The sequence below is a fragment of the Octopus bimaculoides genome, chromosome 7 (assembly GCF_046866305.1).
Source record: "Octopus bimaculoides isolate indiv1 chromosome 7, ASM4686630v1, whole genome shotgun sequence".
Lineage (NCBI taxonomy): Eukaryota > Metazoa > Mollusca > Cephalopoda > Octopoda > Octopodidae > Octopus > Octopus bimaculoides.
The window spans coordinates 3,785,276-3,791,631 of record NC_142934.1 but is presented as its reverse complement, the minus strand read 5'-3'; positions in this window follow the sequence as shown (position 1 = coordinate 3,791,631).

Genomic DNA, 6,356 nt, shown 5'->3' with positions numbered 1-6,356 from the left:
CTGTAAAGAGGCGGGCCATATTAGTCAGGCTTCCATCGTTCGATCTGTCCAGCGCGAGAGGACCAACGAGAATCTTGCGCTCCGCTGGTATAGCTCTTAAGGTCATTGAAACAGACAAGCCATCATACCGCAACAATAATTGCACCTTGCAGTGGAACCACCGCGGTTGGAGTTGAATAATTATGAGCAAAATAATTTGGGGGTTAGGTTTTGCAATGATTTCAGTTTGTGGTATACGCTAACCCCAAGTAATTCCTTGGATAGCAGGAGGCAACTCATCAGATAGCGCACCAACGACCTAAGTGACGACTATAGGCTGCCTAGGTTTCACGGCTATAAAGAAGAATAGTTATGCATCAGAACCAGATGTGTGGTGTTTGTTATTTCCAAGTATTCGACATTGCCCAAAAAGAGCTCTTACAGGGGTGTCTCCAGTAAATTTGTTAAGATCTCCCACAAGCTCTATGCTGGTATAGCAACGCTGGTGGCCATCGGAAGATGAGTCCGACCGTAGCGTAGCTAAAGTGTGTGCCGTTCAGGGCATCTCTTTGAGTTTTCCACTCTGCTCCCGACCACCTATACAGGACTATACAGCAGACCCGAAAGTATTGCACCCGTAAAATCGTCACCTACAGTGGGGACAGCTATCCTCAACACCTAGCTATTCTATCGGAGTTCGAGCCCTTCTTTGTGCGCACAAGAATGAAACAACAGTGTGTGGTAGCATAAATACTCTTTAACATATTCCACTTGTGTTATCAGGATTCCTAACAAGATAAAGGACGGCAACAGTATTAGAGTGAACGTCGGATAAAACATCGAGCGCTTTATCATCAGGCGGTTCCATGCAATTATAGAACTCTGAAAAGAGCGAGTCCCGGAGCTGCAGTATACAGAAAGACGGCTGCGCTCTCGTGACCCATACTCACGAATATCTTCAGACTGTCCTTATTGTAACAGCTGGCGTGTACAACATGACGAGGCGGACTGTTAACCTTATCAAATTGGAAGTGAGCTACTAACGGGCCAGTGTCGTGCCTACTCTACCTGCTTTCACTGTTGGCAAACAACAGCTGTCGGTCGCGCATTCAAAAAATATCTGAGAAACTCTCTCTCGTAGAGAGAAAGGTTAACAAATAACCTATTATACTCGTGAGATGGGTGATCAGCTGACTTCTGGAATAACGATCGCTACTTCATGTAGAAGGAAAAAAGCAAGGAATTGGATTACTGTTTTCTTCTGTGAAAGAATTTTTTTTGTACAAAACATTTAATTTCATACATTTTTGCTCTCCGATTATTTTATTAATTAAAATACATTGGACGTCGATAATTAAAGAGTGCCTATTATTATATCGTATGGCCTAGTGATTATTGTGTTGCACTCATGATCACGAAATCGTGGTTTCAATTCCTAGGCCAGGTGGTACGTTGTGTTCTTGAGCAAAGCACTTCATCTCACGTTGCTCTGTGATTGCTTCGGCATCTGATGTGCGGCACACCGTGTGCCTGTTCTGGCAAGGTCGATTTGATGGAGAGAATGAGCCAACGTACGGCACATACGCTTGATCACTATAAACAAATCATTTGTGCAGATCGTTCGGCAAAAGCTGAACATTTATACGCCATCCATCATTTATATTGCTACTCTATCACTTAAAATAGATTGTCTTTCTCTTATTAACGATTTTCCGTGAGGAGAATGTCATACCAAAAGTAACTCGAACACTGAGTGTATTTACAAAATCGAACTTCGATCGCGTCGGAAACTTTTTGAATCTTGTAAATTGAAGAGTTTCATGTTTCAAAATAATTTTGCGGTTTACCTTTTATTACTTTTTTTTACTTCCTGTTGAAGTTTATACAAAGACGAAGCTAAAATAGCCCAGAGTACTTTTATATATTTCTCGTGAAAAATAATATATTTAATCTCTATTTAATGAATCAAAATTTCTACCGTTATTACGTGAAGTTATTTGATATAGGCGCTGTCTATGTTTGTATATTATATACAGATATGTGTATGTGTACAAACACATATACGTACACATAGATATACACACATACACGCATGCATACGTACATATACATACGTGCATACAGAAAATGAGAGAGAGGGGTGCAGGAATGGTTGTGTGGTAAGGAGTTTACTTCCCGACCACATCGGCCCAGGTTCAGTCCCACTGCGTGACACCTTGAGCAAGGGGCTTCTAAAGCTTCGGGCCGACTATAGCCGTGTGGTTGATGGAAATCATGAGGAAGTTGTATACGTGTGTGTGTGTGTGTGTGTGTATGTTATCCCCTACCACCGGTTGACAACTGATGTTGGCTTGTCTATGTCCCTGTAAATGAGCGGTTCGGCAAAAAATATCGATTCGTTCGACTAAAAACCCATCAAAGCAATGCCTCAGCGTGGTTACAATCCATTACTGAAACAAGTAAAAGAGTATGTTAAAAAGACTATATATTACAAACAAGAAGTAACATTCACTGAAAAGGCATTGGATCCACGAGTCGGTTCAAAATCTTTTATTAGACAAAACCACAGAGATTGAGACTTTGATGTTTTGACAAAAACAGCTTATCAGGTTTTTCTTTAACCCATAAAGCGCTGGGATTTTCACTTACATAGCATGGACTGCTGAGCACATTTTATGAAAATGAGACTACCATGCACACATGAAAAACAAAGAAATAGTTAAAATATCGTTTTAGCATATAATGGTGGCAAGTTTTACATCATCTGAAAAGTCATTAGCTGAACTATTAGTCCTCTTGCATTCTGGCGGGTATCGGAGCGTTTGAGAGACATTAGACCCCAACAAACGTCCATAAATTAAATGCATCTATCTGGGCCACGATCGTGGCCTGTCGACCAGTGCCTGACGGCCACGATCGTGGCCTATTGTGCTTTGTGTGTTAATATAAAACATCTCAGCTGAGACACGATCGTCTCTCAAGTTTTGAACAAACAATAATCATTTCTCATTTTTGCACAATTTTAGTGAGAAAGAGATAAGCCGGTCACATCGACCTTATTTCTCGACTGGTACTTATTCTATCGATCCCAAAAAGATGAAAGGCAAAATTTACTCTGGCGGCATCTAAACTAAGAACGTAAAGAGTCGGAAGAAATGCTGCTAAGCATTTTGTTCGATGCACTGATGAATAATAATTGTACAACTGTGCCAACAGTTGTTTTCATTGTAAACGTTATATCTCATCGTGCAGTGGTTTGTAATAGATAACTACTGTTATTTTAACTTCACCGATGTATTTTGAGTCTAACAATTTAGACCATATGTTTGTGGCTGTTTGAAAGTGAATTAGAGAAGATTCTCAATGGTTTATCAGAACATCATCTAATTATCTGCTTTTCGTTTTTGCTTTTATTCTTTGCGCCTATCCTTTATCAGTTTCTCTAGATTTTCTTTTTAGAATTAAAAATCTGTTTATCATCCTGTTTATCTAATGTCTCTCTTTACTTTCTATGTACACGCATTAAAATCTTTTCAAAACAAAAAATACCAGTGAAAGCGCATGGCCTGAACTAAACACTAACCTCTCCAAAACAGTGTACTCTTTAAATGCCTTCCATACTCAATGAACCTTACAATCTCATCCATTCACTTAAAAAACTCCCAAGTTTTTAAGACTTGGAAACTTTGCATTATTTGTGGTTCCCTCCCCAGCAATAAATAAAGAACAAAATGCCAAACTAAAATCAATCATTTATTGCCTGAGCCTGTGTGAAAAACAAAATAGGAATTTTGGAAGAAGTATCTCTAAAACTAGTTTTTAAACGTTGAATGGCTATGGGGATCCACCAGAATAAAATAGTAATCAAAGGGGTTCATAGATAAAGAAAATGGTTGAGAACCCCTGATTTGAGCCATACAACACTGAGAAGACCGTCATAAGGTACAGACCTTATTATGGCCTCAATAACCCTGAGAGCTCATGGCAGGGCGTCCCATACTGGACAAGCCAAAAGAAAGACGACAGACTAATAAGGACCGTCTCTTTGCATAGTGCCGATAACCCTACCTAGAAAAAAAAAAGCAACGTTATAAAATCATCCATGACAATTCAAAACTAACAAGGCTTGGGAAAGAAAGGGCTTCCTTTGAGGAGACATGTGTAGGATACTGAGGCGAAGCTGAAAAGGTGGGATACAACTGAAGAGACGCAGAAGGGACGGCCCAGAGTCGAAAACAATGGAGAAAAGCCATCGATTCGATGGCTAATGCTCCAAAGGAAGCGAAGGACATCAAGAAAAAACAGTGGAAAGAGTTAGAAGGAAAAAAGAAAACATTGCTTTTTCAAAATGTATCAACGATGCACAATTAAGATATTCCTTACATTTATCTTTTAGGTCAAATAGCCTTTGATGAAGAATTCTGGAAAAACCTTCAACACTGCACCCAAAAGTTACTCAAAGTCGCGAACAGTTCTAACACTTTACAATACACGATTATATCTAACAGCAGAGCACTGTTCTCATATCAAGAACGTTGTGTCTTTTGGTGGATAATTTTTTTCTTTTATATTGATAATATACTAGACTGGTGCCTCGACTGAACTCACTAACACTTGCTCATTTAAACTTAAACCAACTCAATGCTCATTTGTCTCTTATCTTATCGCCATACTTAACGCATCAATGCCTCTTCGTCTATCTGCAGTCCTCTATTAATGACTTTCCTGGTATCTGAGCTAGGTAGCAATCAGCCCCTTTTGCTATCATTCCTAGGGCACCAATGACAACAGGTATTGTTTTAGTCTCGAGGTTCCATATTTTTCCAATTTCTGTTCCAAAATCTATATTCTTGCTCAATTATTATTATTATTAATAATATTATTATTATTATTATTATTATTATTATTATTGTTCAGTAGTTTTATTTCTATAACGTGCTTTCACTTCACTACCGAGCGCAGCTCTGTGTGCCTTGGGTATGTGCTGTGGTTTGCTGTGGTGCTCTTATGGTTACTGTATTGAAAGTGTTTTGCGTAGGATGTGTGCAGTGCCCAGTATTATTATTATTATTATTATTATTATTATTATTATTATTATTATTATTATTATTTTCGAACATCAGTTCGCTGTTGTCTATGCAGAGGATTCGTTCGAGGAACCCATAGCACACTGGTGTACACAAGCGAGGGCATGGTCCTAAATATAAGATACATATTCATAATCTATTTTAAGTGAAAGAGCAACAAACGGTAACCAAAAAGTTCTTTAGAACAGTACATTTTCGTCGCGGTATAAAATCTCGATAATTTAATCCAACTAAACCAGGACTATTAAGGAATACATTTACCTCTTAAATATACAAAAGTCTATGCGTTCTTTTGTAACCTTCTAAAACTAGAAAAGCGTTGTAGTTTGCTTGAAGCATTGTAGGATAGAAATAGAATAATAGGCGAAAAGGGGATTGAAGAAAGTTTCTAACTATGCAAACCTTATCAACTTTCTTCTCTGCATTGTCAAGCTTTCCTCATTTCCCCTTTCGTTTATTTTTCTACTCTAGAGATTCTCAACTGGGGTCTCTATAGCCCTTGGGGTTCCATATAAGATTTTGTTGTTAAAATTTATCTGCAATAAATCAGTTATACTTCTACGATTCACAAAATATTTTCACATTTTTTTCATACAATTCCTAAATACATACACATATTATCACACGTCACATATACACCTACAAAACGTCATTTGAAATTTTGAGCAAAATTATACGCTGTGTGTGTGAGTATGTGTGTGCGCGCTCGCTCAACTTTTTGGGTTTTTTAATATTATATTTTGATATAATCGCAATCTACATCTGAAAGGTGTTGGTAGAAAATTTCATGAAAAAAAAATTTCTTTTTCTGAAACTTCTGTGGAAACTAAGTCGGGTGGGGGCGTCCTTGTGCAGGTCTACCAAAACTGTTTCAAATGCCAATTGGTAAAATTTGTTTCTTTTGCTAAACCAAAACCGCGTAATCTCTGAGATTAACGGATATGTTTTCCTTATTTTTTATCGTTTACTTGTTTCAGTCTGCGGTCATGCTGGGGCACCGCCTTGTAAAATTTTTAGTCGTTATTTTCTTTAAGCCTATTTTCTAAAAGATTTTATCGGAGTCTTTTACCGAACCGCTAATTTACAGGAACGTAAACACACCAACACCAGTTGTCAAGCGACGGTCTCTCACTCACTCGCAAAGCTTTGGTCGGCTCGAGGCTATAGTACAAGACACTCGCCAAACGTGCCACGCGCAGTAGAACTGAACCAAGAATATATATACATATAGTTTTAAAAGGATACTTACTCAGTTAAAGATTATAAGAATCCGAAAAGAAATAAATATCT